The sequence below is a fragment of the Sinohyriopsis cumingii genome, chromosome 7, assembly GCF_028554795.1.
Source record: "Sinohyriopsis cumingii isolate HCF-2022 chromosome 7, ASM2855479v2, whole genome shotgun sequence".
Taxonomy (NCBI): Eukaryota; Metazoa; Mollusca; class Bivalvia; order Unionida; family Unionidae; genus Sinohyriopsis; species Sinohyriopsis cumingii.
In genome coordinates, this window is record NC_142967.1 from 3,143,167 (window position 1) to 3,161,487 (window position 18,321).

Sequence of the window (18,321 nt, forward strand, 5' to 3'; positions counted from 1 at the left end):
TGTTTTCTTCTTCTTCATAACATGAAAATACCTACTCATACATACTTTAGATGTTAGATTATCATACTTTAATCCAGCATTATACTAATGAATTCTATTCAGGGAACATGTATTAATGCATTGTCATTTTTGACTGATACGATTGCCGTGTTCAATTCATTCTGTCCAGGAGTACACTACGATCAATGGTAGAATTTAAAGGGACGATAATCATTTTGTGGACATTATGCACGTGTGTATAAACAAACGGTTTGATATGTAAAATTGACCACTATGCAATTGAAACACAGTGCTTTGGATCTTTATCAGTTAGACGCAATTGTCCTTTAATAATCAGATGTCTTTGATCTCAGCGTTTTTATCAGTACGTATATAATCAGCAAATATCTGCTCTCATAATTGTCTGATTACAATATATGCTCACGTAAAACACAGGCACACCCGTTTACAGAATAGACCAATATCTGAAACACACAATTAACCAAATATTGAACTTTATTTTAAATATTATTAAGCAATGTAGAGACAGGCTGTCGTGAACTTTATGTTCTAGAAACACATCCTTCTCAACCTCTCTCTCTCTCTCTCTCTCTCTCTCTCTGTTTTTTTCTGTCTCTGTCTCTGTATCTCTCTTTCTCTCTCTGGATTACAAAACAGACAGAAAGATACATCTACAAGATAAGATATGAGCTGGATAGACCGTGTATTAATTTCTGCCATGCATTGATCGGTCTAGTCTGATGAAACGAATCATTACAGAGGAAAGATATACGAGTATCCAGCACACACCTAAGCAACCACCTTTTGAATACAAGCCAAACGCACCACATACTATCCAACAACCGCTTTAAGATTACAATCCAACACACCACATACATTGTCCAGCACAATCATTTAGATTAGCAAGTAAACACACAAGCCTACTATTGAGCACCTGTGTTTGGTATTATTATTAAAACATACACACAAAATTCTACTCGAACAAAATGTGCATACATACACCCTACACATTTTTACAAACAAATATACTTTCGCACTTGGGTTGGGATTTATGTTTTAGTTTGTTTTCATAGACATATACGAACATGAACACATATTTCGGGTATTATTCTCTCTTTTCTAGAGATGTCATTGGATAAAAAAAATTGACTTTCTGATTTTGTATAATTCGTATGCCCACATCTCTCGGGTAGAGATCCACAGGCAGCATATCTCTCACTCAATCTATATACACCATATTATAGATGGAGACAGGCAGAGATAAGGGGGTGTTGTGCCGCACTTTCCAAATCCTCTGTTTGGGGAACTGTGGTAGGATATATTTGCTTTTGTCGATTTTCTTGCTACCCCTGCTGTTGCTGCTACATTTTCCAGTTTTCTGTCTAGGGTAGGGGTGGTTTGTTCATCCGGGGCTGTTCCATTCCCATATCTCATTCTTCAGTTTGGAGGACCTTCCTTCTCCGCTGTCGTGATGACATTGTAGCCCTCACCACTGGCTTCACGGTACAGGGGTGGCATGTCCATGACACTCTAACATGATTCACCTCTGTTGTGCTAACACGAGAAGTTTCCCGATGCTCCCTTCTCTTTAACCTCTCACAAGTCTTCTGTTTCTCTGTCATTTCATCCTCTAACGTTAATATAACAAGTAGATGGGACCATGTGCACCATGTCCACTGGAATCATTGTGTGCCTGCTTAGAGCTTCTTGAGAAGATGAGCATATTGGAAATATCCTAAGATCTAGCAAAGTCAGGCTAAAATCAACAGAACACTATGGTTTCAAAATTGACATGTTTAGTACTACTACTACTACTACTAATAATAATAATAATAATAATAATAATAATCTCTAACTCAAAACAGGAAGACAGAAGACACATTTTTAAAGAAGAATGTATAATCAGGTGCGTGGCAACATTGCAAAGTCAAACATGACTTCCAAGAAACTGTGCGTTGCTATTTCACCGTCGATTGACATCATTTTTCTAACAAAAGACAAGAGACAGGCTTAGTGTTTCCGAAAGTATCTTTTGATTTTATCATCATTTCTAGAATGTAAACGATCAAAGAAAGTCACTAGGTAAATCCAAGACTGCATTCATGAGAGAATACAAACAATATTGTTCTCATACCACTATGGAATCTGATCCTTGTAACGTCACATTACTAAATCGCATTGATACAGCATTTCGTCTCATAAAGTCAACAATGTTGTGATGTAGAGAAGATATTCCTAAGACTCCAAATAATATATACTGTGATCGCTGTGAGGTTACGTTATTCGGCTAATGGATGGATGCTTGTCTGATGGTCGTTGTCTTTGTTGATGACATTCTCTTGCACATATGTAGGTTTGCGATGGGCAAGTTTATCTTTAGCACACACGAGATTACAAGAAGCTGTGTACAAAATGTGAGTAATTGTTTATGATATCCAATGTATCCATTTTTCTTGTGTTGAATTTCAAAGGTAATGATTTGCAGTTACCTCGCACCTGACATATACTTTGACAATGTATGTAAAGTAAGTTGATGAACGAAAACGTTTCGATGTATTTAGTCTGCCAAAAAGTCAGTGAAGGTAAGGAATGGTCGCGCGAAACTTAATAGGACTTTCTCATTCCATTCTCTTCTGAAATAAGAGTTCGTGCTTCTTCATGATTACTTCCAATTTTTCCTGAACTGGTCGTCAATAATATGACGTGTTCTTTTCTGTGTGGTATGATTAATATGACCTCCACAACAATATTCTCTAGTCATATTGGATAATCGTTCAGCTCTGTCAGTAGCAAAACAAGAGGAGACGAAATGCTGTTCCTTTCCTGACTACATTTACAGTGTGACTGCATTTGTTTCTTCTTGTTCTGGATAAATGACTCTTTTTAACAATCCTTATCACCTATCTCCACTGGTCCTTCGCGTTCCATCTATTTACCTGTTGATTTCCTATGTATTGTTCAATTATAGATTTAAGATGGCGTTAATCGTGTTGGTCAGCGAAGTGAAGTTCCATAAGAAGCTGGACTGATTTAATGGGGTGGAAATGTCCTTGGGTGCTGAACTGGTCTGAAGTGGAATCAAATACCCACAAAGTAGATCCTCCCAGATAATCATCATACGAACGTCCGTGGCTGCTGTTGGTAGCAAACTTTCCTGTGGTTTCACTTAGTGTCAAGTAATATTTATGTGTAAAGTTAGATTCGCAGGATAATCTTCAATTTGTATCTTGATTTGAAATTAAGTAGAGGCTAGGGTAGTCAAAGATGACAGAGGACGAAATCTACCCATTGGGATTCTTGCGTCATCGTTATCTTGGGTGGCACAACCAAATGAATCTATGACCTGGACGATACGCAATAATCTAGGTGTATCGTTTCTTTTTTTTCGTTTATCAGTTAGTAATCAACAAATGTCAGATTGTCTGGCCTGTCTTGCTCTTCTTTCTTCTTTTAATCTGAACGTTTTTATCGAATAATGCATCATCTTTAGTTTTTAATCTGTAATCGTTATTTAAGTTGTTTGATACTATGAAGTTATATTTAAAATCCTTTAATTTAAATGTTAGCACTATTGTAAAAGAACATGTATATTTCATCGTAAGAATTAATTCATGAGAAGGCCAGTAACTAATGTGAAATCAACAATGAAGCACGTCATGAGTGACACGCGAGTATGAATGGGGGCACATAAACAAGGTATGTGATTCAAAGTGCACTTGCCCTATGAATACTTAAAATGCCCGCTCTAGCATTTGATTGGTTCAATAAAATTTGGAGGTCAGAACAAGACTGTTTGTGTATGTTGACGACCACGTTTTTGTGAAAGAGAATAATACAATTCAAAATTATTCTAGAAAATATTGTGAATCAGAGACTGTTGTTTAATCGCAAACGGACACTAATATAATGACAAGATGCACAATTTTTTTATATTCTTGTTCATTTGTGCCAGTGTTCGTAATAATTGTTGAGAGAAAGATAATGATTTCCAATTGTAAGTTCGTTGGATATATCTGAGTGAACCATCTTTGACGTAAACATATGGAACATTGGGAATATGTGATTATATTCGATTACAAAGACTTTAATATTAAACGAATTTCATTGGATTATATGAAACGTTTGAGGACTTCACTAATATCCTACATTCATGAGATTTAGTCGAAGTAAAATCATTCGGGTTAATAAGTGTGTTTAATTCGGTGGTTTTATCACGGTAACACAAAAGAACTATATAAACTTCGTTTGGAATACCTTGGAAAGATTCCAGATTAGTGATATACTGATAGCACAATTAGAATTATTAGGATTATATTTCAGAAATTCATACACTGTACGTTATTTTTAATTCTGTCACTTCTTTTGAATTTATATTTTATTTAAATAGATTTATATTTTTGAACACTTGAATGCTTGCTGGGGTTTTACATATTCTTATTACAGTTTAAACCCTTGAGGTAAAAAAAAAATAGAAACTCGTCCGAAATTGGGTTTATATGAATATTTTCAGGATTTGAATTTATTTGAATGTTTCAGAAGTTCTAGTATTTCTGAGGTTTTTATATCTCAGAAAATTTCTTTTGAAGTTTGAAATTCATTGTTTGAAATTATAGAAGTATCAGGTATTATTTTTTATACCTGACCAATCAGAAATGAAACAAACAAGTTTTCATCATGAATCCAAAATTAGACAATTTTATAGCTGATCCATCCTAGGAGAAATCAGAGTCCTTGAATAAGACGAGTTGCTTGAATTTGTGAAAGAGGAAATCAAGAATCCCTTATCAGAGTACTTGGAGAACTAGAAAGTTTCGATAAAATGGTTTAATAAAGAAGACTCCGCCTGGTTCGAGCTAGAGATCAAGGGAAAACGAGTTAATACTTTAGTTATATCAAACGTTGCGAAATGATTTGGATAGGCAAGGGAGACGGGGTTAGATATATTCAAGAGGGATAGGAGGACAGAAATAAGGAAAGAGAAAAGGAAGACAGAGAAATGTAAACGCACAGAGAACAACATCGTAAATAACGGCAATGGCTGCAAGAAGCGATAATGCTAATTCGAAACAACAGAGTTGGATTATTATCTCAGTAGTGAAGTTAGAACATACCTTGAGAACCGGGTTTAAATTTGTATTGCCAATATCATATATAAACAATAAATTTACACAATTCCGTGACAAAATAGAGGGCGATGGTTCAGGTTCACCTTTGCCATCTTTGAAATTACTAGCTTGCAGTTGTAATATCACTTAAGTTAGCGTATGAGGCCATACCAAAATTAGTATATCTTGCACTTAGTTTCTCTTTCTTCTCTGCACTGTGTGATCGTTTCCGCTTGATGTAAACGTTGGATTTGATTAATCTGTACACATTCTTCCCAAATATATTGACAGCGCCTCACCCAAGGAGTCAGCATTTATTCAATTTCAGACTGTGAAGATGTTAGATTCAAAACAGAAACCCCTTATCTTGAGAAGTTTGTAGAGAATCCAATAAATGAACGAACTAATCAACTCGAGATAAAAGGCATGATACGTATTATATCATTCAAGAGAGCGGTAATTTGGCCTTAAACTGTCCATACTGTCAAAGGAAAGACAGAAGAAAGAAGAGACAAAATGAGCATGTCTGTTATTAGTGGTAAGAAAACGATCATTGGAAGGAAACTTATGAGGAAGCCAGTTATTCAGACACAGAGAAAGAAACTATAACCGTTAGAACATTGAAGGATGCAAGAAAACTCGAAGATAGTGAAGAGGAAGAACTGATATCAGTGATCCAATTCATCCAGAATTGAAAGACGTGAAGATATATATTTCTGTCAGCTTTTCGAATAGGTATGATACTTGTCCATATTCACACAAAAGGTGATTTGAATTATGGGGATGGGGTTTAAGTTTACTTGCTTTGGCAATCATTGAGAAGGGTCTCTTTTCTAAGAAATATTGGTAGCCCTGACACGGACTGTTAGCATATTTTTGTAATCACAGAAGAAAAATAAACTTATGGACTTAACATCATCAGCTTTAACTTTCTTAATCCCTTTCCACGTGAAGTCCTGCTCCTCACGCCGCTGCTGATTTTGGTGATCATACATTTCTACGGAAGTCTGGGGACAAGATAAATCCTAAGTTTAGTTCACATTGATTTCCTTGAGTTCTTCCCGCATGCTATTTGAGCAATGTTAATTCCCCTGTCCCTCGAAAGCCTAAAAAAAATATTACTTATGATTATATCATACGTTTCCTTATATTTCTCTCTTTCATCCTTTCTTCATTGTTTTTTTCTTAAACTTTATTTTTATCTCCCGTCGTTTCCATCCGCTCATTATTGTTACATATTGTTACATACTAGGCATAGTCAGTAAATGATATGCTAGTAGCCAATACAGTTAAAAACAAAATCTAAAGAGCGATTTTGATCAATCTTAAATAAATAGGTTTCATTTAAATGAGCTGCTGTATCACGAGAGTTTTTCTTGGAAACTCTATCGCTAATTTTGAGGTACTGGCGGTTGAAGGCTATCTTTACGCTGAAAATAAAAGTTAGGGTAAAAGTTTACCTTTCGTGCTAGTAAATAATGTGGACATAGATGATATCACGAAAAACAGCGAAGAAGGAGGGTGAATTTATATGCAGTACTGTCTTTTCCGAGGTGGAAGTGAGCATCAAATATTCCCCTAATTTTTTATTCGTGAGTTTGTGCGATGGTATGATTTATCATTTTTGTTATTTGATTTTCTCTTTAGTTTGGCCAGATCTTTCTATTAACATGTCTGGAGCGTTACCTTTAACTGGCGCTGCGACATTCTCGTAGTGGCAATAACCTGGGACTTAACGCTACACGCAACTCATTCACCGCTAGGGATATGGCGAAAAGAAGCACGAGACTGTTGTTGCTGTCGTAGGGTTTAACGCCATTTTTCAGCACACGATAGGCTATACATGGCGGCCAGTATTAATGGTGGAGGAAGAACCCAGGACCCTCCCCCCCCCCCCCCGAAAGAACCACCGACCCACGAGAAGCTACTGGCAAGCAAGCACGACATTCTTGCAATGACGAATGTAACTATAATAAAAGTCATATAGGTCACTTAGGCATCGAAGAGCGATTTTTTAATAAAGGATGTCACGTGTTTAGAATTTGATTTTACAAATCTGTAAATGACAATTATGCACTTAGTATGGATCTTCATACAGCCATATTCCTTTGGAAGATCACTACTCACACGCCCCGAGAAGTATATATATATATATATATATATATATATATATATATATATATATATATATATATATATATATATATATATATATATATATATATATATATAGGTAGATATGTTTGAACGAAATCAACCTAAAGGTGTGAAGGTGTAAACCAGTACTGTCCGGATTGAATGTCGAGCGCAGTGATGTCACAAAGAAAGCTACGTACGTTGATAAGCAAATTCGTAACACTCTATATTGTGTCAATGAGACCCAACATGCTCTTTTCTTGTTCCAGTTTAGTACATGGCTATCGTCGTGAAAATCCATAGCGATCGATAATTTTCGTCTGGAAGTACCTTGATGACAGTTCAGGTACGGAGGTTCTATTAACTTGATCCAATTCCAAAATCACTGCTGCTTGAGTGCTTAGATCCAGTATTGCCTTCACTAACTGATGTTATTAATACCTCTCTCTCATCCGGGGAATTCACATCAGTTTTCAAAACTGCCATTGTAAAGCCTCTACTGAAGAAACCAACACTAGACCATAACGATTTAAAGAACTACCGCCCAGTTTCTAATCTCCCACTCATATCAAAAATGTTAGAAATGGTTGTTCTATCCCAGCTTGTATTTCATCTAAATTCAAACAGTCTTTTTAGCAATGTACAATCTGCATATCGCCCTTGCCACAGTACTGAAACTACTCTTCTAAAAGTAGTTAATGACATTCTCTCTGCATTGGATAGCGGAAAGATTACAGTCCTCACACTCCTTGATTTGTCTGCAGCATTTGACACAATAGACCATGATATATTACTTCACCGTCTCCAGCATGTATTTGCCATTCATGATACAGCCTTACTGTGGTTCAAGTCCTACTTGGTCAACCGGACACAAATTGTATCTGCAAATGGAATACACTCCAGCCCAGTTGATCTATGTTGTGGTGTTCTGCAGGGGTCTGTTCGTGGACCTGTTCTCTTCATTCTGTATACTCAGTCGCTCTCAAGTGTCATATATCATCATCCAGTGTATCACCAATTGTACGCTGATGACACCCAAATATACAAATCTAGCCACACAACTGGAGTTGATGCTACCATCCAAGGTGTAGAGAGGCGCATTTCTGATGTGAAATCGTGGATGACACGTAACAAGCTGCAGATGAATGATGACAAAACTGAGGCCAATCTGATCACAGCACAAAGCCTTTCTCATTCACGTCCTTTACCTCAAACAATAAATATCAGTAACACCAACATTAAATTCACTTAATCAGTACGAAACCTAGGTGTTACTCTGGACAGTACTCTCACATTGCACCAACATGTCATGAACATATGCAAGGCTGCATATCTTGAGCTGAGACGCATCAGTTCAATTCGCAAATATCTTTCAGTTGATGCCACTAAAACACTTGTATGTTCATTAGTACTTTCAAGACTGGACTATTGTAACTCAATTATGTCTGGTTCATCTCAATATCTGCTCCAGAAACTTCAAAATGTTCAAATCACAGCTGCTCGGATCATACTTAGAGTACCACGATTAGAGCACACCTCCCCGCTGCTCTGTACCCTACACTGGCTAACCATTCGATCCAGAATCAAACACAAAATTTGTTCTCTGTGCTACGTTTCGCTGTCGGACTCTAGTCCAACATACCTATCCGACGTCACCCATGTGTTACACACCAGCAAGATACTTACGCTCCTCTTCTAACAATCGTATACTCATTATTCCCACTAGGAAAACAAAGTCATATGGACAGCGTTGTTTTGCATACCAGGGCCCAGCAACGTGGAATGAATTGCCCACTGAACTTAGACACAAAGACACAGTGATCACATTCAAGAGGGCTCTCAAAACTCATTTATTTCGATTGCAAGAACAAACTTAAAGACCCAGTAATGTTTCCTACCTTAAATATTCTCAGCATGTTTTTTTTAATGTTTTCTAATTTCATCGTGTTTGTTTTTGTAATCATATCATTATATTTTTTTATTTTATCTTATAGGTGTTGTCTAATGCTGTAAAGCGCTTAGAGCTTCTAAAGATTAGGCGCTATACAAAGTCCTAATTATTATTATTATTATTATTATTATTATTATTATTATTAATCAGGAATGAATAGACTTTGGTTAAGCAAAGTTAGTACTATTTTATTTTTAAACATCAATTTAAATTTATTTTAAGATCAATAAATGCGAAAAACGACCTGTTTGGCCTTTTTTTATTGATCAATCCAAGCAACATAATTCCACTGAGTTAACAACTTGCATCAAATGCAGTTCCAATTTTATTTTGTCTTCACGATTTTGCTGTTTCCTCAATTTCGTTCTGTTCCGTGATCTTAAATTTTTCCTTTATTCTGGATATTGTTCTCTATGTCAAAAATGTAAACATTTATTGTTCCAACTTTTGAATGTGAATTTGTGCTTGCCTGTGTGTGCCATTATGCTGTACAACGTCACATCGGACAATCAATGGTTTAAGAAATTGTTTCATTATCTGATCGAATCCTTGCATTTCGATCAATATTAATTTTACATGCAGACATAATTAAATTATATGCTGAATTGCTCTTTTCCAACTACAACCAATGTCAATATTTCGTGCAGAAAGGGATGTCTTCTCTATAGTCTCTATGCGAATGTGTGCAACGACTGAATTTGTTATAATTTCTTTCATATTGATTATGAAGTTTGCTTTTGATGTCTGCGCTTAAATATATACTTTGTTGAACCGACTTGCTCTTTTCTGTACGTGAATGAGGGATAATTTGTCCCACTTATACGATAACGTGTTAATGATAGCCATATAAATTTTCGAAAATAATAGGCATGTTTGCTTAGTGTGATGCTCAATAATGTGTCCCACTTATGTGGCAATGGTCTAGTATTTGCTCTTTTTAATTCCTTTTGCACATACATAGTAATTTGTTTCAGATTTATATATTTGTTCGTCTTCACACATCACTTTTCGGGCTTGTTTTAAAACAATATATATTTATTGTCATATATTAAGTATTTTCACAAACTTTTTACTAACAATTTCATGCTATATTTTGGATACATAATTTATTCTCCATCTCTTCGTATTGATCTGTGACAGAAAGAACATGAAATGTTCTCGATTCATTTCTGTTTCTCCCCTCCATTTTATTTTCCGTTTTGGTTATTATCCTCGAAATCAGCATATATTAATAATGAAACCTCCACCTTGTTTTAATTTAAAAAAAAAACAAAAACGGACATGTTCTATGTTCGGATATTCCAGTTTTCGTCTTGCTTTTTTAATTCCTTACAATTTCCAGAGTGAGCATCTGGTAGATCGTTTCAGCGAAGATATGTTGGAAATAAAGTGGTAGACTGTGAACATTTCGAAATTTAAAAATAAAATAAATCTTTACTAGTAATTAAATTGTATCGTGCACCAGCACCTTATCAAGTAACTGGTTATGTTTTGTTGTTTTGTGAATATGTTTCCAGCATTGTTTGCAGTTATTTTTTGTACACGGTTTTATATGTTTTATATATATATATATATATATATATATATATATATATATATATATATATATATATATATAATGATATTTAAGAAAATCCACAAATTGGCGTATATTTTGATATATTTGTATTTAAATTGGTATATATATATATATATATATATATATATATATATATATATATATATATATATATATATATTGTTACTTGTTTAGGCTCGAATAAACAGTAACACAGAACAAGTGAAAACAAGAAGCTTTCTAAAATTTAGCAAATAATTTATTTTTCTGGAAATTTCTGTAAAAATGAAACAAGGAGAAGAACTTACGGTTCCAAGAATCAAATCCAAAAATAATCTAAGAATAATCCACGAATTAAAGTACAAAACTCCTAGTAATAAATGTTCTAATAATTTCAAATTCGAATCCTGACGTAAAATCCAAGATGGAAGACAATGACGTATGATGTAGTCAGTACTGTGCTTATCTACAGTTCCTTGTAGAAATACAAATAATGGCACTCCGGTGTTGGAAATCCAAATTAAATTTGTAAGCAATGTCTTTCCAAAATTTCTATGTGAGCACTCCTCTAAATATTTCCAGAAAATGAGGAATTAACCCTTTTGAAATCCAACTGATCTGAAGAATTATTATAGCTCAAATCTGGCTACAACAAATCAACTTGACATCAGTATGAAAAGTCCCAAAACTGAGAAATCTCTCTCAAAACAAAGATTATATTGTATCATAAGACGCAGTTTCGAAATTCGCACAAGTTGCGAAATCGTGGGGTGGGGGGGGGAGGGCACATGATCATGCTTATATCACATGCACAGAATATGGCCTTAATTAGACCAACGATTGTATTACCAGAATAAAAATATAAAAAAGTGTTTACTTCTTAACCCACGTAGTCCCTTCATGACCTTGACAACAACCAATCATTTAAAAATAAAATAGAACTTTGTTTACTAATTTTGAATCCATGTCAAAATTTAGATCAACACCTGGTGTGTATAACTAACAGTCAAGGTCAAACAATCTTCTGAAAAATTATAATCTCCAGTGAATAAATTTACATAACAATAGCATGTAAGAAAAACATTTGAAAAAATATTTAAAACTGACAAACACAATTAAATGATAATAAATATATATTATATCAGTACATATATATATATATATATATATATATATATATATATATATATATATATATATATATATATATATATATATATATATATACCACATCCATTAAAAATAACATGACCTTTGAAGTGTTGGTATAAAGCAACTTGATATACCAATAGTATTGCTATATCAAATTGTGATTTGCCCATGGCGTATGAATACGCATAATGAAGATGTTTTTATAGCTATTATACTCTCTAAACATGGATATGAATTTCTTATAATATTACATTTAAAAAGGAAAAAATAACAAAATAATGATTTTCTTGTAAAATATTTTATAGAAACTAACATTTTTATACAAAAAAAACCAACAATACTCAATTCAGGAAATAAATATTACTGAGCTCCACCCTGAATCGTCTGCTGTCATCTCTGTCAACACTGCTGTTTCAAGTCTCTCCCTCTGGCAAAAATCAAACACTGTAACTCTGTGGAAAAAAGAAAACAATGACATCAGATAAGGAGCAAGATCAAGAAGCAACATTTAATCTACTAAACTGTGAGTTAATTGGAGAGTTTGATAGAGACATGGCTGAGACATTTGTAAATGAAAATGATCATTGTGTTAGGGAAGACAGATTTGAACACCACGAGCCTGATGATATACTGAAATTTATAGAAAGGAAGCAGAATGCAAACACTTTAAAAAAGACACTTTTTGATGTAAGGCTAGTGGCAGAATTCTTGCAGTCAAAAAATGAATTCAGAAAGTTAGACAAGATAAACCCATATGAATTGGATCAGCACCTGGCTTGTTTTATGCTCAGTGTTAGGAGAAAAGATGGATCTGAGTTTGAACCGAACAGCTTAAGAATCATCATCAGCTCCATTGATCGCCACCTTAAAATCATGAAATATGCAAGTACAATCATGAGAGGAACAGACACAAATTTTGCATTAACAAGGGAAGCTCTTCGGGCTAAGCAAAAAGATTTAAAATCTAAAGGAAAAGGAAATAAACCCAATCGGAGTCAACCGATCACAGATGAAGAAATAAATGCCTTGTATAGTAAAAAACTAATGGGGATGGAAACACCTGAAGCCCTTGTTAACACATTGTGGTTTAACAACTCTGTACATTTTGGTTTGAGGGGAGTGACTGAACATTACAATCTGAAATGGGGGATGTTACACTAAAGAAAGATGTGAATGGCCTCGCATATCTTGAACTCAATGAAAGGCAGACAAAAACAAGAACAGGAGACAATGCCAAGGACATCAGGGATATTAATCCTAAGATGTATGAAAACAAAAACAACAAAGAGAGAGATCCACTTGCTATCTACGAACGGTATGCTGAGCTAAGACCAGCAGACCTTTGTCAACGTGAAGATCCTTTCTATATTGCGCCCAACACTATGCCAGTCTCAGCGACAAACCCAAAATGGTTTAGGAAACAAGTCGTTGGAGTTAACAAACTTGGATGCATCATGAAAAAAATGAAAGAGAAGGCAAATATTACAGAAAGAAAGAAATTAACAAACACAACTAGCCGCAAGTACTTAATTCAGAAGTTAAGAGACAAAAACATTCCCCCAACTGATATCATGCAAATTTCTGGCCACAAAAACGTGCAGGCTATAAACAGCTACTCAAACATTAGTGAAAAACAACAACAGACGTACTCCAATTACCTGACCAACACCGGCCACCCAAGTAATGACGATGTTAACCCCCATCCCCACAATAAAGAAATTTCCAACTGCACAGCTGCAGACTGCAGTATATCAAGTTCACAAACGTGTAATATTCAGCAGAATAAGATTATCAGCAACCCATTCTACGGATCAAACATCACCGTACAAAATATGTTTGTTATGAACCTAACGGAAAACATGAACGAGATCCCTAACTGGGTCAACTTTCAGCAGGCGAATTCTCAAACAGGGCCCACACAGCGGAAACGTAGGAGAATTATTGAAAGTGACACTGACAGTCAGTAGAAATAGCGAAATATGGACATAAACGATATCAATGAAATGTGGTTAAGGTTAAAGTTTAATTACCTATTGTTCCTTCATTATTTTGACGTTTCTGGCTCGGATCGTACGGTTGCTATCGATGCAAATGGCCGGCCTGTTACTGTTCACGACAACGAACGCTGCAAATTCAATGTTTGCATGCACATTATTAAAAATATTTTGAATGTTAAACATCAGCCTTGTGTTTTCATTTCATTAATATTGCTAAAGGAAACATATATAAATTAATATGAATGAAGTGCATAGGAAATTATGAATAACTACAGAACTTCTTTTTTGAGCGTACAATCATGCGAGGGGTTGTGAAGAGTTCGCTACCCTAAAGTGCGCTGTTTGTGGCCGTCAGTTTTATCTCCCATATAAAATGAAAACTTTGATGTGGTATAAATAAAATATATGTATAGTATGTACGCTGTATCAATGATATACCACTCGTTGTATACATTTTTCATTAAAAGGAAACTCGGGCAAGCCTCGTTTCCTTTTAATGAAAACTGTATACATCTCGTGGTATATCATTGATACAGCGTACATACTATACACACACACACACACACACACACACACACACACACACATATATATATATATATATATATATATATATATATATATATATATATATATATATATATATATATATATATATATATATATATATATATATATATATATATATACACATGGTATAAATCATTTCATAAACTTTGAAGCAAAGCATTATTGGTTTCACTGTCATGTAAATCGATAGTCACTGGGGTTGCTACATGCCTCTAAATTTCGTCACTGTTCTCTTTGTAAATACACTTTTTGATATTTTAATGACTCTTGTTTCTAATTTTTTTCCTTAGTAGAGCCTCTATTAGAACAAAAAATATTTGTGTATCATCCGTACTTTGCATTTCTCGCTGCTGTGATCTAATAATATTTAATTATTCTTATTGTGTTTTTTTTTTTTTAAATATTGTTAAATATGTACTGTCATAAAGGTTAGAGAATTTTGTTCGTACTCTACGGTGATTTGAACCTAGGTCCACAGGTAAACGGCACCCATCGTCTTGTCTGCATATGGCGTAATCGTAACTTATATCATTGAAATATCAGTGTAACAATTGTAATTATAGGTAGGTGCCTAACTAATGAGACACATGAAAGAATTATTTAAATGAAACTGTGTTGTCTACATAAATATAATTATTTTAGTTGCGCATGGGTGTCTCTTTCTCGTCTTGGTTAAAGCCACATGGATTTTCGTTCATGGTTTTGGAACTCCAGTTTTTGAGCAACTGCAATGAGTGTTGCACCACTGAAATTACTGCTTGGGGAAGAGAATTATTGCGCTACTGGACTTCTGTCCAGCAATACTATCATCTAGTCGGATGTTAAGATTGATCCTTTTGCGTTACAGTTCATTTTCTCCGACATACTAAACTTACATGTCATGAGATAAACTACCTTCTATCTATCGATATATATATATATATATATATATATATATATATATATATATATATATATATATATATATATATATATATATAGGCTCGAGTATTTCCCTTTGTAAAGTGAGTCTACTTTATTTCAGGTTTTGATAGGTTTAATGAATAGTAATAGGTTTACCTAGCATGATTTTTCACCCAGATTAAGTGTGTCAATCAGTCGTTCTCCTTTAAACTCAATCAGCTATCGAACAATATGAGGACATTCATGTATATGCATGATAACATATTACATTCACTCGTTAATGACGTATGCTTGTTCATTAATATACGCGCAATACTATTGCACACAGCCACGGATGAAACGAGAGCATTTTACTATAATATTAATAGTCTTTTGAAAAGTTGCTTCAGGTGTCCATTGGTCAACTTCAAACACAGAGATCGAAAACGAAGCATTGCAAAACGACCTATCTCCATTTTAACTTATGAACCCAAAATCGACTACCTGATAGGTCTTTGACGTTACCTGGCAACATTCCGAATACGACGTAAACAAAAAAGACTCGAAATCGTTCGTGGCTGAAGGATTTAGAGTTTTTGCTATTAAATGGCATAAATTTTACCAGGGGACAAATGTCAGTTGAAACCTAAAACATATACTATACAATACAATTTACAGAAAACTAAGATGTTAGCTTACAGATATGTCATATTTTCTTAAACTTTTCAACCATATTAAACCCTTGGCCTGAAAAATGAAGAACTGATACACAATAGCATAATCTGGTTGAGAATAATACCCCTGTGTAATAAGGAAATACTGAGGAAGTAAACAAGAGTATTAAACAAATACACACGATTTCAATGATTTACCCAAAAAGTATAAAACAAACCGATGCATTCGACCTTAAAATTGATTCGAATACTCCCGCAGTATCTGGTAGCACTGATGCAAATTGAAACTGAGTAAAGAAAAACATAGATACTGAAATAAAAAGGGAATGGCACGTACATATTCTAGCATTGGGTGTTAAAACGGATGACTTTAAACAGAGCATTGATAATAATAAGGGGAGTTTTATGACAATTTAGAATAATGAGATCTTGTTGGTTTATACATGATGTTCCGACTTTCGTGCTGGACCCGGAGTATACAGGTAGTTCCTATTAAGATGTAAATTTAAGAGATATAGTGTCAGCTATGAAACATGAATTGTCATTACAATAATGGCCCTTTGCTGAATACATCACTAAAAAGAGGTTGGTAGACAGCTGTAAACCTGAGACTTCATCCCCTTGTTTAGCAATAAATTATGAAAGTAGATATTAGTCATCGCGTTTTGATGAATATGATTAATACATATCAGATTTAATAGAAAAATGTGATTTAAAAAACTCTGAATTACAAAATGTTTTGTTTAATATTGATAACATACAATCATTCGGTTTATTGTTTCTTTTTGTTACATTCAATTAGAGTCAAACAACTAAATGACGTGTTGGTTACTCAATAAACTATAAAGTATCCACCATAGAAAGTGTGAAGGAGTCATGTGTAAGATAATTATAAGAAAATAACGTTTCATATAATCTTCATTAAACACAGGGAAGACGAATTTAGTCTGAACGTACAATAAGTTGTTTTGATTCACAATATTTCTATTCGTCTCCTTTGAGGTAAAGGTCGATAATTCATTGGTAAACATTGGTGGAAGCTTAAGTGTGTAGCAATATTCATATTTGACAATGTATTTAACCTTTCAGTTACATACACACACACAACAACAACATAAAAAAAGAAGAGAAAGCTAACCTGAAGCTTTCGTCGTTATGCTAAGGACTTCATCAGCAAACTGATGTGATCTCTACTGACTGTCAACATCGCTCGATGGAATGGTGAGCGATTTTAACACATTGTCCCAGTTATGTGTCAGGTTGTAACGGCCCTCAAGTTCAACCTTGTCTGAGGTATCACTGCACATCCACAATCTTTGCCTTTGCTATACTATAACTTGGAACTCCGTCAAAATCCTAGATTGAAAACAAGCCTGGTTCGAGCGGGGGGTTAAAGGATTGATTTACATCCGTGCGCACAAACCAACGTTGAACAGGAACGGACCCCGTTACAACCTGTCGCATATCTGGAACAATCTGTTAACATCTCTTCATTTTTTTTTCAAATCTCTTAAAAACACATAAGCTCGTTTTAGGATACTTTCAAGCAAAGACGATACAATGAAACAATTGTTTTGTTTCTTTTCATATTTCTCGTTTCTTTTCTCACAATCATCTTATTTAAGCCTATACAAATATATCTTAGGACTGGTTACGCTACAACAGTCAATATAATATGCAAATTACTGTCAAGGGAGTTATTAGTGACATTATAATCAGCACACTGATAGATCAGCCTCCCTTGTCCATATATTGTGTTGCATTTTGGCATTCTTTGCGATGACTATAAAAAGGTCTTATTGGGTTTCCATACACTATTTCGTTAACTGTATTCATAGTTTCATGTTCTGGTAGTTATTTAATGTTGAAATATAATCAAGAATGGTCGACCACATAATTTCAAGAGTATGATGTATTTTGATACCTCTGGAAGACGTATTTCTCAATCTATTAGTATATTTATTTATTGCGCGTCCGCTTCTCACGCAAAACAAATCGTTCAGTAATATCATATGTCATTACCAAAATCGAGCCTTCGACATGTGTGTCTGGTGTAAAGAAGAGTATAAACAAATAATGACACTTTTGGAAGAAATGGAAAGTGAGCTGATTACCAATGAGTCTTTTCTTTTAATCTATCATCTTACTAGGGTAAGTGGACGCGTACGACTCTTGGCTATTAGGCTATTAGTGCGAATATTCAACAATAAGACATTAATATTACTCGTGAATATAAATATTTTACTTTTGGTAAATGAGCTTGACCATTTCGCTAAATTGTGATCTTCCATCAATG

The 18,321-nt window shown here is 34.5% G+C and overlaps 1 long non-coding RNA gene across 1 annotated transcript; it reads right to left on the reverse strand.

Moving 5' to 3' along the window:
* Nucleotides 1-12,051: 12,051 nt before the first annotated feature.
* On the reverse strand, nucleotides 12,052-17,284 carry LOC149794646 (uncharacterized). The gene is made up of 3 exons (XR_016422050.1): nucleotides 17,164-17,284; nucleotides 13,933-14,027; nucleotides 12,052-12,354 (listed from the first exon to the last, which is right to left on the reverse strand). It is a non-coding gene; the product is annotated as an uncharacterized LOC149794646 (long non-coding RNA).
* Nucleotides 17,285-18,321: the final 1,037 nt, after the last annotated feature.